Source organism: Natator depressus, chromosome 3 (genome assembly GCF_965152275.1).
Source record: "Natator depressus isolate rNatDep1 chromosome 3, rNatDep2.hap1, whole genome shotgun sequence".
NCBI lineage: Eukaryota > Metazoa > Chordata > Testudines > Cheloniidae > Natator > Natator depressus.
This window is the reverse complement of record NC_134236.1, coordinates 115,228,257-115,253,496: the sequence shown is the minus strand read 5'-3', so window position 1 is coordinate 115,253,496 and position 25,240 is coordinate 115,228,257. Positions and strand designations below refer to the sequence as shown.

The 25,240-nt window shown below is 42.1% G+C and overlaps 1 protein-coding gene across 1 annotated transcript in view; it reads right to left on the bottom strand.

The window, feature by feature from the left end:
- Positions 1-8,119, bottom strand: part of ESR1 (estrogen receptor 1) — a 296,887-nt gene extending 288,768 nt beyond the window's left edge. The window contains exon 1 of the mRNA XM_074948629.1: positions 7,996-8,119. The gene's annotated coding sequence lies outside the window, so the exon portion shown is untranslated. The remainder of the gene's footprint in view (positions 1-7,995) is intronic.
- Between the last annotated feature and the right edge of the window lie 17,121 nt (positions 8,120-25,240).

Below are 25,240 nucleotides of genomic sequence, written 5' to 3'. Positions count from 1 at the left end.
TTCAAATAGTGCAAAGACAGCACACTGCCATTGGATAACAGATGCTTTAACGTTGCTTGCACATCCACACTTACCACACGCTCCACCTGGGCTTGTAACACTGCATTCTGGGGAAAACTGGGCAGCGTCTATAGTGCCTCAGCAAGGGAATAGGCGAGCAGAGCAACACCAGCAGCACACAGGTCAGTGCACTCCAGGCTGTCCTCGCACACACAGAGCTGGGAGGATAAAAGAGCTGGCAAACTGGCTAAACAGGTATGATTAGAGGGGCCAGCATGTATTGCAAAAAAAAAAAAAAAAAAGGGACACACAAGTTTCAGGAGAACAAATACAGCTTTGTTTTTTTAACCTTGTTGAGACCACTCCCATCTGATAAAACAAACATTTGAGTTGTGGCCACTGAGAACAGTCATGTGTCAACCTAGACCTCTAAACAGGGTGGAACACTATTAGATGCCATAATTCAGCATGTTGTGTATGGCCCTGAACTATGTTTAGGACTAATCTCATCACTAACTAGTTACAGACTCAGTCATTAGCATGGAAGGGCCTTAATTGGGAGGAGTTACGAACACCATTCAGACCGGAGATATAATTCAAACATCTCATCCTCACCTGGGCCCTTCACAATTCTGCCACTATCTACTTGTCTGCTCTGTCTTGTCGCATTCTTCCAGCCTCCAGCTCCCTCTGCTTCACCAGTTATGCCAGCCCTTCCATTTCTCCCACAGTCATCTCAGAGCAGTTTTCCATGTGTCCCTTCACATTTGGGACACACTCTCTGAACTGGTCTACAAGGCCACTACTATCTCCTACTCTTGATGACTCATTTCTACTACTACACATGTAAGAAATAAGCCAAACTATTAATGGCTAGATAGAGAGGCAGTTGGTGGAAAGAAACTTTCATTACATGTTTTATCTCTTTTCTCTACCAATCATCTGTTGCTTGTCTTCTGTAAGATCTTAGGAGATGGGCCTGAGGATTTTTAATACGTTTGAACAACATTTCACAATACAAATAAATAATCATAACCAAAAAAGGCATCAGGTCACAGAGCAGAAAAGTGAATGGCCCTCTCTGAATGTCTGTCACACAACTGCACAAAATTTTGAGGCACCTTTTTACCAGAAAGATATTGATATGTTGGCGGGAGTTCAGAGAGGAGAAGCAAAAATCAACATGTAGCTGTAGAGTCTGACCTATGAGGAAAGATTAAAAGAACTGCATAAGTATAGCTTGGCTAAGTGATGACTAAGAGTCAACAGTTTAAATATAGAAAGTGTACCAAGGAAGGAAATGAATTATTTTGTGTAGTGTACAGAAGCATAAGTAGGAATAATTGTATGAAATTTAAATAAAGAAAAAAGCTATGATAAAGCCATATCTTGAATGAAAATCTTCCTGACTGTGAACTATATTAGGTTGGGAATAGTATTCCAGAAGATGTGGTGAAAAGCCAGTTGCTTAGGGCTTTTAAAATGACTGGGCAAGACACTAAAAATTGTACTCAAAGGAACAATCCTACACTTGCCTGGAGAGGGACTCAATGATCTAATAAGTCTATCGCCTTTTATGATGAGATTACTGGTTCTGTGGATGAAGGGAAAGCAGTGGATGTATTGTTTCTTGACTTTAGCAAAGCTTTTGACACGGTCTCCCACAGTATTCTTGTCAGCAAGTTAAAGAAGTATGGGCTGGATGAATGCACTATAAGGTGGGTAGAAAGCTGGCTAGATTGTCGGGCTCAACGGGTAGTGATCAATGGCTCCATGTCTAGTTGGCAGCCGGTGTCAAGTGGAGTGCCCCAGGGGTCGGTCCTGGGGCCGGTTTTGTTCAATATCTTCATAAATGATCTGGAGGATGGTGTGGATTGCACTCTCAGCAAATTTGCAGATGATACTAAACTGGGAGGAGTGGTAGATACGCTGGAGGGGAGGGATAGGATACAGAAGGACCTAGACAAATTGGAGGATTGGGCCAAAAGAAATCTGATGAGGTTCAATAAGGATAAGTGCAGGGTCCTGCACTTAGGATGGAAGAATCCAATGCACCGCTACAGACTAGGGACCGAATGGCTAGGCAGCAGTTCTGCGGAAAAGGACCTAGGGGTGACAGTGGACGAGAAGCTGGATATGAGTCAGCAGTGTGCCCTTGTTGCCAAGAAGGCCAATGGCATTTTGGGATGTATAAGTAGGGGCATAGCCAGCAGATCGAGGGACGTGATCGTTCCCCTCTATTCGACACTGGTGAGGCCTCATCTGGAGTACTGTGTCCAGTTTTGGGCCCCACACTACAAGAAGGATGTGGATAAATTGGAGAGAGTCCAGCGAAGGGCAACAAAAATGATTAGGGGTCTAGAGCACATGACTTATGAGGAGAGGCTGAGGGAGCTGGGATTGTTTAGTCTGCAGAAGAGAAGAATGAGGGGGGATTTGATAGCTGCTTTCAACTACCTGAAAGGGGGTTCCAAAGAGGATGGCTCTAGACTGTTCTCAATGGTAGCAGATGACAGAACGAGGAGTAATGGTCTCAAGTTGCAATGGGGGAGGTTTAGATTGGATATTAGGAAAAACTTTTTCACTAAGAGGGTGGTGAAACACTGGAATGCGTTACCTAGGGAGGTGGTAGAATCTCCTTCCTTAGAGGTTTTTAAGGTCAGGCTTGACAAAGCCCTGGCTGGGATGATTTAACTGGGAATTGGTCCTGCTTCGAGCAGGGGGTTGGACTAGATGACCTTCTGGGGTCCCTTCCAACCCTGATATTCTATGATTCTATGATTCTATGATTCTATCTATCTTTAACTTCTATGGTGCTGTTCCCTAAAGTACTATTTTAACCCCTGCTGCAGAAATCAGCCTTAATACTAGTTTTATTAGGATCCAAAGTGTACTAAAATCCATACTTCATGGATTATTAAAACATAACTTGTATTCCCCTCCTCCCCCTGTTTTTATGAAGCACGAGATTGCTTATACAGTGGACAAATAATTTGAGTTCTATTGTGTATCCTTTACTACTTCCAAAGTTCAGTGGTGTATGCTTGAAAGCTCCCACATCCTCCATCTTGAATTCTGTCTTGAGTCCAGAATTCAAGGATTGTAACCTGCTGCCCAAATTCTGTCTGGATGTTCCACCTGATGAACACTTATTCTTGCATCTTTGCCATGTAAATAGTCCCTTCTGATAATTCTTGATGTCTGATAGGGCAGAAAGAAGCTGTTCCTCTGAATGATTTGAACTCCTCCATCTGCGGTATTGCAGATGGAGGCAACGTATCCCTTTGCAATTGCTTTTTTAAGAATTTCTCTATGTAACTCCTCTCTACCTGCCACCGATCTCAGCTAAAGACAAGCATTTCAAAATGCTGTCTACTTTCCAAGGCCTAACCACAGATGTCACACTAGATGCTATTGCCCTGACTAGAGTTCTTCCATTGGTATACCACCCATAAATGTACCTGCTAAAGAAGATTTGTTAATGACTGGCTTGAATTCCCCAATCTTATTCAGAAAATTGATCTGAATATTGTCACAGTCTTCCGGCATACCAAAATATATTTAAGATACTGTTGATTGTCAAGTTACAGAAAATTCTACATTGTTTATTTTTAAATTAAGCTCGCCTTTCTCTATTTACTTTTGTTTTTTCAGTCTTCTTGATTTAGTAAGAACAGTTTCCTTTACCACCCTCTTGTTCATTGCATCTATCTAATCTAGGGGAATAGACTGGTATACATGCATGTATATAATAGACTGAGCCAGCTGACTCTGGTTTAGAATTTTTGCCCTTTCTTTGAAAAAAAATTGCAGAGTGTACTGGAGCAGGAATTTTTTCTTTCTGGCTTCTTTTTATCTTCTGTATATTTCTCTGATTTCTTATTACTGTTTTTTTAACAACACAAAATGAACTCTGATTTTTGCACCTGAGCTAAACTTTTCAACTTCCCGGATCACAGATATGGTTTTCACTAAATCACTATGACTATGTTCACTGTGTTATATTTCAGTTAATGACTATCCATGATTAGCTGACAACTGTGTGTTCCGGCATATCTGCTTAGAGTGGGTTTAAATAAAGTCTGATAATAAAGTAGTCAATTGAAATGGCACAGGAAGTAAGATACCTGTTTCCCTCACAAATGAAAAAGTAATCTGATTCGGAACCTCCTATGGAATTGCAGTACAGGTAGAGTACTGCCTTGGTATTAGTACCACATAAGATAAAATTTGCACTTGGCTCTGGTTTGTAAGGTTTCAGAATTGCCACTCACCATATGCTTCCCTGCTGGGGCATTAGTAAATTAACACTAGTCACACTTTGCAGTTCCATGTTGCCTTTGATTGAGAACTCATCTGAGAGGTAGTTATTAAACTTAGTTGACGTATAGGGAAACTGAAGTAACTAGCCTGAGGACCCCTAGCATAGAAAGGCAGAGCCAGAAATAAAAGCCAGAAGTCATGATTCCTAGTCATGTGCTTTTACCACTAGGAAACACTCTTTTCCTGTGTTCTTTTGCTTGAAGAGCTGGAATTTTGCCTGTTTGTCTCTTTGCTGATTCAGTCTGTTCCTGGAGTACAAAGGGGGAGAATAACCTCTTTCTGCAGCTCCTGTTCTGAATCCAAAATTTCTAAATTGCTAGCTGTGCTAAGTGGAGCTTAGCACATAGCCAATAGAATTTGCTCTCAGGAGTGGGCATCATAATTGCAAATTTGTTTCAATTTTAACAACATTTTCGGTTGCTTTTGGCTTTTTTTTCCTTTCTCTATCATTATAATAAGCATGGCGTGGTGGGAACACCAGCTGCTGAGTGTGCTTCCAAAATAATAACAATTCCCCTTCCTCCCCAAATCATACACTTTCAGTGCTTTCATTTCAGGATTTACATTAATTGTGCAAGCAGGAAAAAATAAACAACAACTGTTGTCTCTTATGGAGGCAAAACCTATGGTAGGGCCCTAACTATGACAGGTGTGGACTACATCTCTGTTGCAAACTGGTAGATTTTATGATGAGTAAGATTATCTTCCTCTTTGTGTCCAAGCTGTAAGCCCAAGGTAAAAAGATACTATTTGTTAGAACTTCTCTCCTCTGTGTGGCTCTTTTTCTGCTGGGTGAGCAATGGTAGAAATTTCTAGCCTCAGCTGACACAAACTGTCCATCAAAGATTTAAATTTTGACAAAGCATTTGGCTCCCCAGAGGTGTTTCTTCCTGGCCCTGTCGTAGTAAAAACAGCAGTGACACAAAAAATGCTGAAGAAGTGTGGTAGTTTGTGAAATGGAAATGGAAGTTTTCCCATTTGGGACTCTTGTTGAGTCAGCAGTGTGCCCTTGTTGAGTCAGCAGTGTGCCCTTGTTGCCAAGAAGGCCAATGGCATTTTGGGATGTATAAGTAGGGGCATAGCGAGCAGATCGAGGGACGTGATCGTTCCCCTCTATTCGACACTGGTGAGGCCTCATCTGGAGTACTGTGTCCAGTTTTGGGCCCCACACTACAAGAAGGATGTGGATAAATTGGAGAGAGTCCAGCGAAGGGCAACAAAAATGATTAGGGGTCTAGAGCACATGACTTATGAGGAGAGGCTGAGGGAGCTGGGATTGTTTAGTCTGCAGAAGAGAAGAATGAGGGGGGATTTGATAGCTGCTTTCAACTACCTGAAAGGGGGTTCCAAAGAGGATGGCTCTAGACTGTTCTCAATGGTAGCAGATGACAGAACGAGGAGTAATGGTCTCAAGTTGCAGTGGGGGAGGTTTAGATTGGATATTAGGAAAAACTTTTTCACTAAGAGGGTGGTGAAACACTGGAATGCGTTACCTAGGGAGGTGGTAGAATCTCCTTCCTTAGAGGTTTTTAAGGTCAGGCTTGACAAAGCCCTGGCTGGGATGATTTAACTGGGAATTGGTCCTGCTTCGAGCAGGGGGTTGGACTAGATGACCTTCTGGGGTCCCTTCCAACCCTGATATTCTATGATTCTATGATTCTATGTCTACCTCTCATTCTGTGCTCAGGAAATGAGGAGAAGACATTGGTAGAAGCAAACTAGAATGGTTACTCAGCCTCAGTACAGTTCGGTCTCTAGGCTAACTGAAAAACTACCCAAATTCACTATCCTTCATCCAGCAGACTCAGCATGGAAAACAAGCCAGATAGCTACCAATACATTATAATTTACATTTGGCGTGAGAGATCAGCCAGGGAGAAAGGAAAACTTTGCGAACCCTGAATAGAAATACCATATTTAAGTATTCATTTTGAAGTAGCGAGAACGGGGAGATCTATCCACTTGCCTTTCTTGAAGTTCCTGTTCAGCTTGTACTTGCATGGATAAAATTTTAAATGTTACAGATTCCACCCACAAGAGTGTATTCAGAGTACTATCTGCATTTTTGTCTCTTCAGTGGTCTTTTTCTGTTTCCTTGTGTTTGACGTGGAAAATGAGCCCTGCTGCTTCCAACTTGTGGTTTGTGCATGTTGTCTAGGGGAGATGCAACTTCACTTTAGAACACTGGAAAAGAAAACTGCGTGGAAATATTGCAGTGGCAAGGTAGTTTCTGATGAAGCAAAGTGAACTCCTGTTAGGGTGGCTTAAATGTGTTTGCCTTTTTCTAGTACCCGCAGCAAAGCCATTTATTGCAATGAAGTATTCAGTCCTCTTTGCCATGGTTGCTGCAACTGTTTGAAACAGCCCCTACTTGGCACCTGGCCAGCGTGCAAAGATGAAGCCGAGAGAGTCTTAGGATGTTATAGTGAGCTAGCACTCTTACTGGAGACTACAGAGTGAGGCTCACCATCACCACCCCTGCAGTCCTCCCACTTCATTCTAAATGACAAACCTATGAACAAATGATGTGTGTCAATGTAACTGTATGAATAAGGTTTAGGGTGAGGTACAGTATGCAGAATGTATGAATAAAGATTTAGGTAAATATTTAGAACAAGTTGTTTAGACACCCAGAAATGTTTACTCCCTCAAACAGATGTTAGAAAACGAAATAAAACTGTATACAGACACCCCAATTCTAGGGGGAAAAGTTCTCATTTAAAAGTGCTTTAGTTTAATGCTGATCCTGTGCTTACAATCCAAAGTCTCCCTTCTCTTACTGAAAAGCAGGATAATTCATTTTAAAAGGGGTGGTCTATCCCTGCATCTCTGTCATTCTGTCTGGCAGTTACACACTGTATACAACCATACAAAACATACAAAACCATAAAAAAAACACCACAGTCTTCATGGGATCATCTGTTAAGTAACCTCCTTCCCAGAGTTATCCTGCAAATCCAGTAACTCCCACATTTGAAGCCATTTGAATTTTGGCGGCCCAGTAAATAAGTTCCACAACATTCCAAGCTAAAATTTGTGAGCTTGGATGGGCGAAGCTACGGTGGTGATCTGTTTGCTGCTGCACAAAATTTTCTAAGTCAACAAACATTTTCTGAAAGACATCTCTCTAAACCTAAAGGCAACTGTATTTACTTTGTAGCTGACAAATATTTACTTGAACTCACATGAATGTATTCAATATGTACACTGTGAATCCATATACTAGTTACCACAAATTTAATAGGGTACAGGATCCTCTTTAGCTCAAATATTCTCCTTCAAGCCCATGCATAATAAACTGAACTAAGACCTGTGTCATGCCAACAGGTATTCCTACATTGTGGCACTTCATACGCAGGAAGCTGGGTGCAATATATATTGCCTGACGTGCAGAGGACAGGCTGTCATCACTGCTCTGCGAAAAGGACACCCTTTTCACACTACAGCTCAGCTCATTACTGTCCCAGATGTCAGTTTCCACTGCAGCAGGTTTATTCAGAATCCCTTCGATCGGCTCTCATAAACCCACATTGTAAAATGCACAGCGGATGCATGTTCTAACATGGAAGGATATACACCTAGCCACTGTCTGTATACACAAACGCGTGGGCTAAAGTTACCATAAATATAAATCAAGACATAAATGACCAAGAAACAAATAAGATTACCTACTTTCACAGGAGCGTACGACTTGCAATCCGTCTTCTTATTTTAAAGCAAAAATGAGGGGATGAAATATTACAATTTCATGCCCATTGAATGGCTTCTGTGCATGTGTGCCTGTATTTTCAGCTATGACAAGATCCGTTTACTGGCAGTAACCAGGAGGCTGATATGACCATGAAATGAGGAAACTCAGTGACTGAAAAATAAAGTACTAGCACCACCATTCGCCTAGGGATGGAAAAACTATCATAAACCTTACAGGCCCCTTTGGATCATGTCTCTACACTGTAAGCATGATTTTAACTTACTTACCATTGCTGTTATTGGAGATGTTTGATGAAGATACATTGTCAGCATTATTTAATTTGCCAGGAAAATCTTAATGGAGTCCAGATGATTTTCTCTCCCTGTGCTATAAATCTTGGAGATGTTTTAAACCATTTTGAGCTGGGTTTCTTAGAAACATATTAGTTGGACAAAAAAATAATAAAATACACAGGGGTAAGCATATGTTGGAAAAGAAACATATGCAAAATGCTGGTAAATATGTGCAGAAACGGAACAGGAGATTCATGTGCTCCATTAAGGAACAGGGTTTTTATTGCCCATTCATTGCCCTCCGCCCTTTTACCGCTAAGTGGTTGGGTACTTGTCTGAAGTGGCCCTGGAAGGGATTAGTTTCCCACTGACTCTTAAGCCCTTCACCTCTGTCACATGATCTTTCCATTTCTGCCTGGTGTTTCCTGGAGCAATTTAAGTTTGCCTCTGACTCTGAGGTAGAAAATGAGCTAAAAATATAATTTAAAGGGACATTCTCCAGTTAAAAATCATATTTGTTAAAAAATAAATTTGATATCTGTGTTACAAACTGCAACTTAAGACTTTCAGCATTGAAATACTTTGTTAAAATCTAACTTTTGGCAATCTATGCTGTTTGCTGACTTACTGCATTTCACTCAGCTTGGGGAATGAAAAACAACAAACCAGTGACTTTAACATTTGTTTATAGCCAATTTCAAATCAACTTCGCTTTCTGGTTCTCATGAAATCCAACAGTACTGCAACTGTTAGGCTGCAAAAACTGCAGAGGAATGTTTAAATGCATAAAACCCTCTAAATGATTTTTTTTAATCCATGAAAGCATTTCTATTGAGCTTATGTCTTGTTCAAAGTTTTTGTTACCAAAACCTAGTATGGGAGCCTAAATTACCTAACAAAATCTATTTCATAGTGTTATTAGAAATGAATTTGTAATTTTCTTGCCAGGCCCTGTCCTCCCCGCAAAAAACCCATAATATAGAGGTGTTGAAAACATTCATTACTTTCACCAGATTTTGATTATGGAAGGGGAACGCTGAGCTTGGTCCTATGTTGATGGCCACATTAGAAAAGCATAAACAGATAATATACAGTAGATATAAACATGATGAAAAAGAAGAAAAGGAGGGTCCAAATTTTTACAAAGACAGGCACTTTGGGCTGGATGGCCTTTTCCAGCTCCTAACATTTCTAACCTTTTAATCATAGAATCATAGAATCATAGAATATCAGGGTTGGAAGGGACCTCAGGAGGTCATCTAGTCCAACCCCCTGCTCAAAGCAGGACCAATCCCCAATTAAATCATCCCAGCCAGGGCTTTGTCAAGCCTGACCTTAAAAACTTCTAAGGAAGGAGATTCTACCACCTCCCTAGGTAACGCATTCCAATGTTTCACCACCCTCCTAGTGAAAAAGTTTTTCCTAATATCCAACCTAAACCTCCCCCACTGCAACTTGAGACCATTACTCCTTGTCCTGTCATCTTCTACCACTGAGAATAGTCTAGAACCATCCTCTTTGGAACCACCTCTCAGGTAGTTGAAAGCAGCTATCAAATCCCCCCTCATTCTTCTCTTCTGCAGACTAAACAATCCCAGTTCCCTCAGCCTCTCCTCATAAGTCATGTGTTCCAGACCCCTAATCATTTTTGTTGCCCTTCGCTGGACTCTCTCCAATTTATCCACATTTTACGTTTTAGCCAACGTTTATGGTTTCACAGACTCAGAACTGTTAGAAATGGCACAGAATGCCATTGGCTCATCTAATCTATCTCTCTACTACTGCCAGACTGCTGCCTATTGTATATTTACTAGTGCTTTCTCCACTGCCATTTTAAAAGTTCCTAAAAAACAGAGTTTCCACTATTTGCCTTGGGAGATTATTCCACATTCTAATAGACCTCAATGTCCAGAACTTTGTCCTGAAATTTAGCCTATATTTTCTATTTTTCATCCTATGCTATTACTTCTAGTTCTATGCACTAAACATTGATTCTTCCTCCTTGGGATTTGTGGCTTTCAGAATACACTCAGACCACATTCTTCAGCTATTTACATAAATTCACGTCCTCGCCGGCGCTATGCTGACTGAACTATGCATGTGTGAACTCTTAAACTTTCCCTAATCTCTCTAGTCCCTTCATCATTTTTATCAGCATTTCTCTGCCCAAAACTCAGTGCAGTACATTTCAGGTGTGGCCCCATGTCTAGAAAGGATTTATTACCCCCCACTCATACAGCACACATTTGAATTGACCTTTTTGGTGCCATAATGCATTTTTTGCTCATGTTTCTTTTTTTTAATTTCACGAGGCCCCACTGAATCACTTTCCAAATACTACTTCTTTCCCACCTTGTAGAAGAAAACCAGTCCTAATAGACTGTTATGACTCCATCTACCACAGAAGGGACAAGGATGAAGAGAGCTAAGAGTCAGAATAAAATGCACAGGACCCCTCTTAAAATACTCTTCACGCCTCAGTCCTCTCATCTTCCTATTCCATCGCCAACCCAGACAGGGATATGAGGATAGAGGAGAACTGAATGGTGAATTATATTAAGTCAGAGGAAGGCAACAAGTTAAATTCTCTGCTCAGAGATGGGGAAGATCTGTGAGTCAGGGGTCTGCATATTATTGCCTTCCCTCTAAGAATCTGGCTTCTGGCTCTGTCCTGAATCAATCCTCCTTAGAACAGGGAGAAACATAGTCCTGCAATGTTGACTTGAAGGGCAGCATGCCTGTCATTTGGACCAAGCAACAGCCCTTCTCTTGCCTAATTTGTATCATGTGGAGTATTGCAATGAGTAAGTGGAGCCAGAATGAGTTGGACCAGCCAGTACCCATGCAGCCTTCATAGGCTGGGTTGTGCTGGGTGCCATGGTGAAAGAGGAGGAGCCATGTAGACCAGCCAGATATGTTTCTCCAGCCTCTGGATGAGCCCTGCAGGAGGCTGCGGTGTGTGAGATGGAGCCTGCACACCAACCTGAAGCCCTTTTCCCTCAGCTGAGAGGGGGAGTGGAAGTTGGAGCCCACAGTCCAGCCCTTTTCGCTCCACCTGTACAACCCTGATAAGCGGCAGAGCCTCTGGACACACATGCAGCAAAGAGCCTTCCACTGGGCTCTGTGGAAGGGCATGGTAAGAGGTAGATTCCAATCCCTCCAAAATTCTCCCTCCCTCATCTAGCTGTGTGGTTTAAAGAGAGCTTGTGCTTTAGCTTACTGTTCTCTAGAGAGAGCCTCCAGCTTGCTGGGCCATCCACCCAACTTTGTTGGGGTTTAGAGCTTATCCCAAATTAACATCCCACTCCTCCTGCAGGAGGGCAGCAGGTGAGAAGAGACAGAAGCTGGTGGTGAACAAAGCAGAGGCTTCTGTCTCTAGTGTTGTTAATCTGGCATCTTTCAAAGCACTTTAAATGAAAAAATACATTTTCCTCCAGTAGACTTTAGCTCCATAGATTCTATTCTTTCAGTGCTCCTTTAAAATATCACTGTGCATTAAACATAGAAAAGAACAATATTGTTGGTATGAATCGTGTCTTTGCACCTTTGGCTAGCACTCCACAAACAGTAAAACTATATCCCCAGAATAATTCTCTCTCTTCCTGGCTTCTGCAGGCACAACAGAAACACCCTTCTGATTTATGGGTTTTTCATCAGCATTGAAACAGATCATTTCCCAGCTGAGTTCATTTGCCATCCCCACAGTAACTCTTCCCACAGCTTATGTCTCAGCTCCCTCTACTACTAGCCCTACAGAGTCTGCACCCTGAGCCAACAATTGCCCCTCATTTGATTCCAGTGACCCTTCAGGGGGCTTGGATGGTCCAAATGCTCCTGATTTGCCTAGGTTCTCAGGGTACTACTATTAACTAGTGCCTGGTTTTGAACCTTCTGTAGGGTTCCTGGCCTTGGATCTCCCATTTTCTGACCCTCTTTCCCTAGGACTCAAGGCTTCTAATGCTGAATAAGATTGGATGGCTTTTGTCAGACCCATCCGTAAGATCTCAGGTGCTTTCTCCTCTCTTTGGTATCTGGGAAGCAACTAACAGGGATGGCAGTGTGCCAGCCCCGGCAAGAAAAGCAATTCTAGCCCCCTGATGGAGCCAATCTGGCCATGATGGGAGAAGCTCCTGCCCTCATACAAATTTCAACCCCGCCTACTGCGGGAAACCCCTCTCTGATTGGCTGCTTTCCCCACTTCCCTACTTCCTGGAGAAGAGCAGCCAGTCAGAACTGCTGTAGGAAGCAGGCAGAGCCCCCTCTCCTCAGGAGCTGGCACCATTCTCCCAGGAGGGGCAGGGGAAGGAGGAATGAGCCCAGCCACTCAGGGCAACTGTGGATCCTTAACCTCTACACTTTCCCAGTCAGGCAACGCCAGGCCTGGGAAGGGAGAGAGTGAGTAAATAATCCCTGGAATGGCAGGAGGAGCAGATGTGCAGCTCTGAGGCAGGGACAGATCTGTGGCTGGCAGGCAGAATTAATTGCAGGGCTTTGGAGTGGCAGATGTGGAGGTGGGATGTGCATAATTAATTAATTATAATTTTGAGGTTTGGGGTCCACACCCTCAAGCAGCCAGCAAGAGCACCTGTGGCAGGAGTCACATCACCTGACTATAAATTTGGCAAACACATACACACACTGTGGATGAGCAGGGAGAGTTCAAAAATCCAAAGACAGCCCAAAAAGCATGATGTAATCTTTAAAATAAAAGAGTTTCCTGATTTTTTGGGGGGTCTGATCCATGATTTTTGAACTTCTGAGCCTGGCAATACTGGTGTAGGTCGATAGAAAAATTAATGTCCCTACGGTAACCACCTATGATAATTTAGTTTTGTCTGAAACATAACTGGGTGCATAGCACTCAACTCTCTCTACCCTAGTGCTGGAGTCCCAGAGTTCATAGGGCACAGCAAGAGCTGCCCACATTAAGGGAAAGAGAAGCCAACATGAACATCCTTCCTTTTGCTGACTTGGACTTTTAGGGAGAAGGTGGGAGATGAGGAAAGAGAGGGCAGGATTATATTAACTCCTGACTCATCCTGCAGGAAGGCAGCAGGGAGCAGAGATAAAAAGCAGGTGGTGACTAAACAAGAGACTTCCAGTGTTGCCAGAGTGGAGCCTTTGAAAGCACTTTAAAGAGAAAAATCTATTTTTCTGCAATGGATGCCAGTTCCAGGCATATTATTCTTCTAGCACCACAGAAAAATATCAGTACACATTAAACACAAAAAGGAAAATACTGTCAGTTTATACCAGCTTGTGTTCCTTTGGGTGACACCCTAGAAACAGTTAAATCTTTTCCTAAAATAATCCTGACAATTGCTGGGGATGCTGCTGCACAAACAAGAACATAAACAAAAAAAATCCATACTCATTTCCAATTTCATAAGTAGCACAGTTAGAAATCGAAACAAACAAAAAAGCAACATTTACCAAGTGAAAAAGAATCTCCATGGTCAAGTTTCTCTAACCGGAACTGTGTCTGTAATTGTACAATTAATAATTATTTACAGTAGGCTTTTTACTTACCATATACTCTTGCTTTAAGTGATTACTGTACCACTGAGTTTCTTTGGACTCTACTTTTTCCATCATATCACTCTAGATTTCTTTCGACTAATATTTCTTTAGCCTATTTCTATAGACTCTCCTGGGTTTCTTTAGTCTATTCTACTGTTGATGCACACATGTAATTCCCATTACAGGGAGTAATGTGTATTGACCAGCGGTAGAATAAGCCTCTGAGTTTTATAACCTTACAGAAAACAGAGGGTTTGGGGGAAGAGGAGTAGTTTGCATTTGTTTTAAGGGGAGAATACTCCATTCCGGTTCCTTCTCTCTGCGTAACTTCCATTTATTATAATAGAATTTACATGCACATACCAAGAAGGAACTAAATGACCCTACATGTGCTTCACAGACCATAACATCATTTCAAGGTGTTTCAGATAAATGATGTACGTTTCTGTTACCTTGGATGAAATATTTGTAAAGGAAATATGTATATTAAAAGGCAAATCCAATAATAAAGGATTAATATATCATAGAATTATAGAATATCAGGGTTGGAAGGGACCTCAGGAGGTCATCTAGTCCAAACCCCTGCTCAAAGAAGGACCAATCCCCAACTAAATCATCCCAGCCACGGTTTTGTCAAGCCTGACCTTAAAAACTTCAGAGGAAGGAGATTCCACCACCTCCCTAGGTAACGCATTCCAGTGCTTCACCATGCTCCCAGTGGAAAAGTTTTTCCTAATATCCAACCTAAACCTCCCCCACTGCAACTTGAGACCATTACTCCTTGTTCTGTCATCTGCTACCACTGAGAACAGTCTAGATCCATCCTCTTTGGAACCCCCTTTCAGGTAGTTGAAAGCAGCTATCAAATCCCTCCTCATTCTTCTCTTCCGCAGACTAAACAATCCCAGTTCCCTCAGCCTCTCCTCATAAGTCATGTGTTCCAGTCCCCTAATTATTTTTGTTGCCCTCCGCTGGACGCTTTCCAATTTTTTCACATCCTTCTTGTAGTGTGGGGCCCAAAACTGGACACAGTACTCCAGATGAGGCCTCACCAATGTCTAATAGAGGGGAACAATCACATCCCTCAATCTGCTGGCAATGCCCCTACCTATACAGCCCAAAATGCCATTGGCCTTCTTGGCAACAAGGGCACACTGTTGACTCATATCCAGCTTCTCATCCACTGTAACCCCTAGGTCCTTTTCTGCAGAACTGCTGCTGAGCCATTCAGTCCCTAGTCTGTAGCAGTGCATGGGATTCTTCCATCCTAAGTGCAGGACTCTGGACTTGTCCTTGTTGAACCTCATCAGATTTCTTTTGGCCCAATCCTCTAATTTGTCTAGGTCCCTCTCTATCCTATCCGTACCCTCCAGCGTATCTACTTCTCCTCCCAGTTTAGTGTCATCTACAAACTTGCTGAGGCTGCAGTCCGCACCATCCTCCAGATCATTCATGAAGATATTGAACAAAACCAGCCTGAGGACCGACCCTTGGGGCACTCCGCTTGATACCGGCTGAGAACTAGACATGGAGCCATTGATCACTACCCGTTGAGCCCGACAATCTAGCCAGCTTTCTATCCACCTTAGTGTCCATTCATCCAGCCCATACTTCTTTAACTTGCTGGCAAGAATACTGTGGGAGACGGTGTCAAAAAGTCAAGGAATAACACGTCCACTGCTTTCCCCTCATCCACAGAGCCAGTTATCTCATCACAGAAGGCAATTAGATTAGTCAGGCATGACTTGCCCTTGGTGAATCCATGCTGACTGTTCCTGATCACTTTCCTCTCCTCTAAGTGCTTCAGAATTGATTCCTTGAGGACCTGCTCCATGATTTTTCCAGGGACTGAGGTGAGGCTGACTGGCTTGTAGTTCCCCAGATGCTCCTTCTTCCCTTTTTTAAAGATGGGCACTACATTAGCCTTTTTCCAGTCGTCTGGGACCTCCCCTGATCACCATGAGTTTCCAAAGATAATGGCCAAGGGCTCTGCAATGACATCCATCAACTCCTTTAGCACTCTCGGATGCAACATATCCGGCCCCATGGACTTGTGCTCGTCCAGCTTTTCTAAATAGTCCAGAACCACTTCTTTCTCCACAGAGGGCTGGTCACCTCCTCCCCATGCTGTGCGGCCCAGTGCAGCAGTCTGGGAGCTGACCTTGTTCGTGAAGACAGAGGCAAAAAAAGCATTGAGTTCATTAGCTTTTTCCACATCCTCTGTCACTAGCTTGCCTCCCTCATTCAATAAGGGGCCCACACTTTCCTTGACTTTCTTCTTGTTGCTAACATTCCTGAAGAAACCCTTCTTGTTACTCTTAACATCTCTTGCTAGCTGCAACTCCAAGTGTGATTTGGCCTTCCTGATTTCACTCCTGCATGCCTGAGCAATATTTTTATACTCCTCCCTGTTCATTTGTCCAGTCTTCCACTTCTTGTAAGCGTCTTTTTTTTGTTTAAGATCAGCAAGGATTTCACTATTAAGCTAAGCTAATTGCCTGCCATATTTACTATTCTTTCTACACATCGGGATGGTTTGTCCCTGTAACCTCAATAAGTATTCTTTAAAATACAGCCAGCTCTTCCGGACTCCTTTCCCCCCATGTTATTCTCCCAGGGGATCCTGCCCATCAGTTCCCTGAGGGAGTCAAAGTCTGCTTTTCTGAAGTCCAGGGTCCGTATTCTGCTGCTCTCCTTTCTTCCTTTTGTCAGGATACTGAACTCGACCATCTCATGGTCACTGCCTCCCAGGTTCCCATCCACTTTTGCTTCCCCTACTAATTCTTCCCAGTTTGTGAGCAGCAGGTCAAGAAGAGCTCTGCCCCTAGTTGGTTCCTCCAGCACTTGCACCAGGAAATTGTCCCTACACTTTCCAAAAACTTCCTGGATTGTCTGTGCACCGGTGTATTGCTCTCCCAGCAGATATCAGGGTGATTGAAGTCTCCCATGAGAACCAGGGCCTGCGATCTAGTAACTTCCGTGAGTTGCTGGAAGAAACCTTCGTCCACCTCATCCCCCTAGTCCAGTGGTCTATAGCAGACTCCCACCACAACATCACCCTTGTTCCTCACACTTCTAAACTTAATCCAGAGACACTCAGGTTTTTCTGCAGTTTCATACCGGAGCTCTGAGCAGTCATACTACTCTCTTACATACTGTGCAACTCCCCCATCTTTTCTGCCCTGCCTGTCCTTCCTGAACAGCTTATATCCATCCATGACAGTACTCCAGTCATGTGAGTTATCCCACCAAGTCTCTGTTATTCCAATCACATCATAAGTCCTTGACTGTGCTTTGACTTCCAGTTCTCCCTGATTGTTTCTCAGGCTTCTTGCATTTGTGTATAGGCACTTGAGATAACTCTTTGTTGTCCCTCTTTCTCAGTATGAGGCAGGAGCCCTCCCCTCTCGCGCTCTCCTGCTTGTGCTTCCTCCCGGTATCCCACTTCCCCACTTACCTCAGGGCTTTGGTCTCCTTCCCCTGGTGAACCTAGTTTAAAGCCCTCCTCACTAGGTTAGCCAGCCTGCTTGCAAAGATGCTCTTCCCTCTCTTCGTTAGGTGGAGCCCATCCCTGCTTAGCACTCCTCCTTCTTGGAACACCATCCCATGGTCAAAGAATCCAAAGCCTTCTCTCTGACACCACCTGCGTAGCCATTCGTTGACTTCCACGATTCGACGGTCTCTACCCATGTAGTAACATATTCAGCTTGATGTTCACACTGACTTTACTTGGAGTTGAGAGTGCTCAGCTACTTGCATCATGGAAGATATTTGTTCACTGCTATGAGATGTGCAATAAGAGCCACATAGAAAAAAAAGATGGTGATGTAAACAGTTACCTAACTTCACATAAATAGACAATTATCTGTACCATGAGATCATCCAAAGTTACAGTAGACAGTGTACATTATTATTGTTATTCATTTTAGAAGGGATATAAACTCTCATGCTTCAGGGTACAAGCCAACCACTAACTGATGGGGATTAGAAAGAAACTCCCCTTGTGGACAGGTTAATCCATAGTTGTCCACTACAGTTTTTTGTACCTTCCCTCTCAAGTATTCTACATTGTCCACTGCCTGATATAGGATATTGAACTTCAGGCAGTACTGGTCTGATCCAGTATGGCAAATCCCATGTTCTTATGTTCTTATATCTAGAGGACTAGACAAATTAGGTAGGGATATGACCTATGTGAGATTCTCAGAAAAACAAGAGAATAGAAGCAAAAGCAAACTGCTGACATATTTCTCATGCATTATACTAAGGTCAAAATTTGGCCAGTACATGTGCAACTCCCACTGACCTTATCATGGCTTTCGAATGTGTATACAAGGGCAGAATTTGACCTGATTAAAAAAGAGAGAGATTAAGCAACTAACAGATTTGAATGATCCTTCATCCAACATATAGCAGGGTTATATAGTAATTGTTATATCCCCCTTTTCTCTCTTTCCTTTTGATTTTATTCTCTTAAGATTACCCCCATGTTTGGGCGGTCACAAAATCCAAACATATAACATATCCAAAATCTACATTCCCACTGCTAACCCTCATAAAAACAACATATGGGCAAAATACAGCTAATCCCCTTCATCAGTATATTGGTCCTCTCTTGTCTTGACTACTCCCATCAGCAGGGAGTAGGCCCTTTAAACAGTGGGAAGTAGATGTTACTGGTTTTCTGACTTCTGTGGTATTGTGACATAGGAAGAGTTATGTTATGTTTTAGGATATCTCTACACAGTATGTGTTAGCCAAGCCCACTTCTGAGCATCCACCCTGCAGAGCCACATGTGCCCAATAGCAATGTACCCACATCCACAATGGCATTGCAGTTACATTTGTTTGGCACTGGGATTTCTAGCATCTTGCCAAATGGAGCTACTCCAGGAATTGGCTTGCAGTGTATTGTGGGAGAACTCATCTGTCCTTCCTAGACCACTGTGTGGAAGTGGTTTTAGCCTGCCAAAGCCTGCCTATACATTTAGCTTAAGCACTTCTAGCTCTACACTTTCCTCATTTCTGTTCTTTCCATCTGGTACCAAGGCATGGATCCATTGGACGAGCTGCTCCTGCTTGTGGCTGAAGTGTTTATATAGCAGGGTAGACATTCATCCGTGAGACTCTGGATAACATTTCAGCAGCAGTTTCTGAACCACGGAAGGAGGTGGCAGGACTACACAAGGGTTTCTTCCATGTCAGACTGGAGAGATCTGATGCTTGCGGTAATCACTGTGGAGTCCCCATCTGTAGAGTAGCACTTCTAGTAGAGGACAACTAGCACAGTGTGGTTGGGTCACATCGTCATGAAGCCCTGGGATGACCAACAACAGCTCCAGAACTTCCATATGAGGAAGGCCACCATTGTGGAGCTATGTAAGAAGCTTGCCCCAATCATCAAGCTCCAGAACACTTGGTTGAGGGAGACCATACCTATCCAGAAGCAAGTTGCAATTGGCATCTGGAAGCTGGCTACCCCAGACTGCTGCAGGTTTGATATTTTATTAAAAGCTTTAGATACAACTTCCTGACTCTTTGTTCTTTTCCAGGTTCTCACACACCAACCGGTTGTGCAACCAAATCAATGTATTAACAAAGCCAAAAGTATGAAAAGAAAAAAATAATATTAATAAAGCCACTGCAGGCACAGCGGCTGCCTGTTCACAAGTAACTATTTACAAATGTGCAAAGTGAAATGAATGCCAATGTGTACAAAACAGTGAAAAACAGTGCAGATCAGTACAATTAACTGATGTCCAAGTTCCATGGTCAGTCTCACCAGTAATGAAGCTGGATCTCAGAAGTGTTCTTTCTGTTTTCCTTCCTCTTGGCCTAGTGCACTGACAGTTGCACAGTTGGCTGTACGGTTGTGTGGGTTGGAATGCGGAGGGTACCTCTGCCCATTCCATTCCATAGAGTTGCTCATTGTCCAATCAACTCCAGAGTTGAATTGGACGACCTTTCTTTCCTCATGCTCCTCTTTGCTTTTTGATACACCCAGTGGTCTCCATCTCGCACCTCACATCACTGAACATCTCCTTTCTGACCCTCTTCCTTTTCCCACGCTGGGTCAGGGTCTTGTCCCCACAAGTCCTGGGTGCAAGTGATGGTGCAGCTGAGGTGGAAGTGCCTGCCAAGAGCATAATCTACTTTTTCATTGAAAAAAAAGTAAAGAATCCCTCCACTTTACACAGTGCATCAAGACAAGGGCACAGTTTGAAACTTTTAGCAACCTAGTATGCTTTTATTTCATCTTTCATACACTAGGCTATTCAGAAGCTCCTTCTAGCAACATATCCAGACCAAAGACAAAACCAAGATAAGAACTTCAGATTTATGTAATTAATTAATTAAACATACAAACAAATAAAGTTTTAGGATCTGGTTTGGAGCATGGGGCTAGAGCAATGAGACTAGGGCCTTGTTACCAGTATTGGTTTCAACATTATTTCAGGCCAGAGAAACCTTAAAGGATATTACTATTTTGGAGATTGTGGACTAGAAGAAGGGACAGATTTTCCAGACTACAGGTGGAATTCCATCTATCCATGCAAAGGAGATTTTTTATTCCATAGTGACTGAACAGCATATCAAGGAATGGAGAGGTCTAGTTAGTCACAGAGACAGCTGTTGGAAGATTGCCTTACCCAGGAATCTCAAAAACTATCTTGACTTTCTCCTGTATGAAAAGTTCTCAAGCATCACCAGCCAGGCATGAGGAAAAATTTGAGAGAACATCAATATAAAGGTGGGTGAATTACTATTTTTATAGTGTGCTGGCACTCTGAAAAACAGAAAAAAAAATTGTTTGTGTCAAACAGAATCCGAAAATGTCAAAAAAAAGTCAGCAAATCGAAAAAGTAAACAAACATTTTGTTTCCGGTTGAATGAAATTTTTCATTTTGTTTTAGTTTCTGGGCAATTTTTGACATAAAAGCAAAAGAAATGGTGAGCTAGATTCACAGTATGGGTCAACCAAACCTGCTTTTTCTGGTGACTAAACTATTTGTCCAAATAATTTTGCCAAAATATATATTAACAAGATGTTGAAATAGGATGCAGCGGCTTGCTAACAGCTGAGCTTATTCACTCCTCTTCCTCCTCCCCTTCCTCAGACTGGACAGTATGCTGCAAACGGACAGAACCAGAAGGCCAAGCACTGAGATCCAACAGGGACTTTTACCACTTAATACAGACACTGCAATTTATAATCCATACTGTCTGGGATAATGTTTTAATGCTAGTTATAGTAGAAAGCTATATCATTCCACCAGTGTGACTGAGTTACAAAAGAGAGCATTATTTGCAGAGATGTGCACTCATTCTTGCTAAGACTGTAAGTCTTAATAAATTTGAATCACACTTAGTGGTGGGAGAATGGGGAAGGGCAACTGCCCTGAGCGAATGCTAGACCTATCTCATTGCATGCAATATCCTCCAGAACAATAATTTTATTGGTCATAATCCAAAATCCCTGCCTCTTATGATATAGTTTTCCCCATGATAATAAAGATGGCAGGTGCCACTTACCCAGCTGTGGATCCAGTTCCTACTTCTGTGTCACTCCCTCGCCAGACTATTCCCCAGGACCATCCCTGAACTGTCCTCAGAAAATTCATCCAGGACACCTACTAGCCCATCTGGCTGTGTGGGCTGATCCTGGGCTTCCAGTTCTGTAGTCTGTTCCTGCAACTTTGCCCCTTGCTCCACTTGCAGTCTCCTTCAGTGCTGTTCCCATAACCTCTTTCGCCAACCTAAACGTCAGACTGTCTATGTTCAGAAGTACGTCATGGAGGATGGTGGGCTCTGTGCTTGTGGTGGTGTCAAGCACCCAATCAAACTCACAGAAGATGCATATAGACGGGTGGCTGGACCTGCTGTTGCCATCCTTAGCCTTGCAGTAGAAGGTCTTTAGATGCTTAATGCATGCCCTGCACTGCACACTAGTCCAGCTGATGCCCACCTCCAAAAGTGTCATCTAGATGGCCTCATAAAAGTGGATATTTCAGGTGCTTCTCACAAAATCATGATCCTGGCTATATTCACACCCCATTAACCACAACCCTGGAGTGCTCCTCTGGCCAGCTTGCAGCACGCTAGGGGATGGACATCTTACTGTTTGGCATAGCTGGGCAGGAACTGGAGTAGGCCACATGGAAACGAAGGGTTAAACACCAAGCAAGTGTACATAAACCAGCAGGTGGCTTCCATTATAGAGGCGGCAAGAGGGAAGTGAGCAGTTAGAAAGGCTGGAAGATACAGGGAATTATGGGTATGGAATTGGAGGACAACCTAAACATGAGCACACTCCACACTGCAAAGTAGGGACACCACTCAGAGCTCAAAACGCATTTTGCCCCATATCCCCAGCCTAGCATGCCAGCATGAGTTCAACGCGCGCTTATATATGCTTTTAAGGATTTTGAGTGTGGGGGGTAGGGGTAGGGGTTGAACAACAACAAGCAGCAAGCCTACAGTGTAGATATCTCCTCAAACGGAAACTGACCTTAGTGTATTATACACGATAAATCAAGAAACTGATCTGTTAATAAACATACAAAAGTGCTTTGGAATAGGACAAATATTGGACACCTTGCATAGAATCAAATATACATTTTCTAGTTGCGTCCCTTTTTTATGTACATTGAAACCAGTTTGAACTCAATGATTAAATTAACCACATATTAAAAAATTATGGAGGAATAAGACACTCAAGGTGTTGAATTACAGTGTGAAACTTAAACACTATGCTACTGAACAAAGACGATTTGAAGAAAAATCATATATCTTCCTCCTTAATCACTTGATTTTTTTAGCTGGTCTTTCCGTCCAATTTTAATCACAGTGTGGGGGAGAGTTAGTCTGGCTAAATGAAAACTGCAAGGAAATGAAAAAGAGTAAAATGTAACATATTTTAACTCTGTTCTTTTTGCTTTCAGTATTCACAATCTCCTTTGAGCTACTAAACCGCAAAAATAAGAAGCTTTTAAACATTACATTTATTTCAGAGAATTTTCATTTCTTTATTTAACTATGTTTAAAAATGTACCATGCAAATATAAATACCCCATTTTAAAAAAAGGTACAACTGCCCAAGTCACTCAGGTGCTCAATAGTTGACCTTTATCTGATTGGCTGTCTGACAATGCTTTGGTGGGTCACTCAGTTAAAGATAAATATGTGTACTTTGCTGCCCAAAGGAAAATGTTTATTAGTTATCACTAGCTCAGTTCTTATCAATGCTCAATATCCACATATATTCATGATGGAGTTCCTTTATGCATGTTGTTTAGCTAAGTTACCAGATGTGAATGGCCAACTTGACATAAATCAATTTTCCTTGATAAGTTTATGGAACAATTTAAATTGGAACTATAAATGGAAGTCAGTTTTATGGACTCTTGAGAATGAGGGGTAAAAATGCAAACCACTCTACCAAAATATTAAATTCTCATTAGTGAGCGGAATACCACATTTTCCAGAATTTCCTGATGTAGGGAATGTTTTACGCTGGAGTCTACATCGATATTAACAATACAGCCTGAATCATGAGATCGAAAATATAAAACAAAAGGCAATGAAAAAAGCTACTGATTAACATACATGTACCATAAATAATGTACTAACCCTTAGAGTTGCATGACACAACTGATTCCATTAGAATGGCAGCCTTTTAACATAACAAATGAAAATACCTGAATGTATTTGCAGAACAGAATTATGTAATAACCTCATAAGACTCATACGGTGACCATAAAAGTGTCCGCAGCACTTTGCCATTCAGTTCTGCTGTTCTCATGTGCTAATAGAGTTTATTCAGTATTCCCCAGTCAGTCATCTTGTTTTAAGACCAGTGTAAGCGACAAGCAGCTCCTACTTCCAGAAGGAATAGCTTAGTGTTCAGTGAACTGAACAGACGTTACCGTGCCTCTAACATGATTTGATTGGGATTTCAGATGAGAATTCCCACATCCCATATGTGTCAAAGATATACAGATACATTTGTCTCTTGGGAAACATTATTCAGCATAAAAGGGCCACTGACAACTGTGCTGTAAGCACTGATTTGAATTTCTGACTTTATTTTTCTATATTATCATGATAATAGAATGTATTTCCTTGTATCACAACAGCACTTCATTATACAAGTCTACAGAATCAATACAACATGAGAGACCAACGATAAACTCATATTAATATTTTGTAACAGACTAAAAATAATAAATACAAATATAAAACAATATACTAAGTAAATGGCTTCTTAAAAACTCAATGATATTGCATCTCACTTTTTTGTAAAGTCTGGATTTCTTAGGAGAATGAAGAGCTCTCAAGCAGTGCAAAAAATATCCTCCTCCAGTAGCCAAAATATTAACTTCTTCCTAGATTATTAACCGGAAAACCTCCATTTTGAATGTATCTTGCTAACTCACCTGGTTTATTGTACAATTGTATATCGCCATCAGGTAAACTTTAAAACAACACAAGCCCCGAAACTTTCTATAAAGAATAAAATGCCTTTAAACAAGAATTCTGTTGCAGCCAATTATTATGCTTAAAAATAACCCACCTACTACTCCTAATACAAGATACATTTTTACTTTTAACTGTAAAGTTAAAGTTAAAAACAAAAATTGGTAATAGCTATTTATTTAGTAGCTATTTATATATTTAGAGATTATTGTAAATATTACCAACCTTAGATGAGTCTACAGTACCATAGAAATAGGCATTTCTGGGTGGAAAGAACCTTAGGCCCACCTAATCCAACTTCTAAATTGTGACAGGAACAACCAGCTTCTCTGCAGACATGCACTGGTATGTCCCAATGACTGTCCTGTTTAATCTTAATCTCTTATTACACCAGCAACCACCACTAGTTCTTGTGACACATTTTTTCCACAAACTAATGACCCTTTTGCTGAAGAAACTCCTCCTTTTCTGGATATTGATTACTGCTCTAACATTCTCTTTGCAAACTATTTCCAGGCAGTGATTACAATACTTCATTTCACTTCTCAAGTCCTAATCCTGTTTACACACAGTCAGAAGTGCCCACAATTCTTCGCCACTCCTTCCGGTGTATGGCACACTGTGTCTTGGAGTTCCAGTCCTTTTCTCTTCAAACTTGTCTTGACAAAGTCTTTCCATTATATCCTCGGTCTTGCACATCGTTTCTTACTGTCCTCTTCCTCCCATGCTTTCTCTTCTGGTAATTCTTCTCCCATTCTTATCACATATCCAGCCCACCTCAAACCTGTGCTCTCCAGTCTATATGTCAGTGAGAGTCCCAATTTCATCTCCCCCCTAATTTCTTCCATGCACATTCTGTCTATCCTCCGCTTGCCTGCCATTTCCTCAGAATATTATTGATGGGACAGGTCCATCAATGGCTATTAGCTGGGAATGG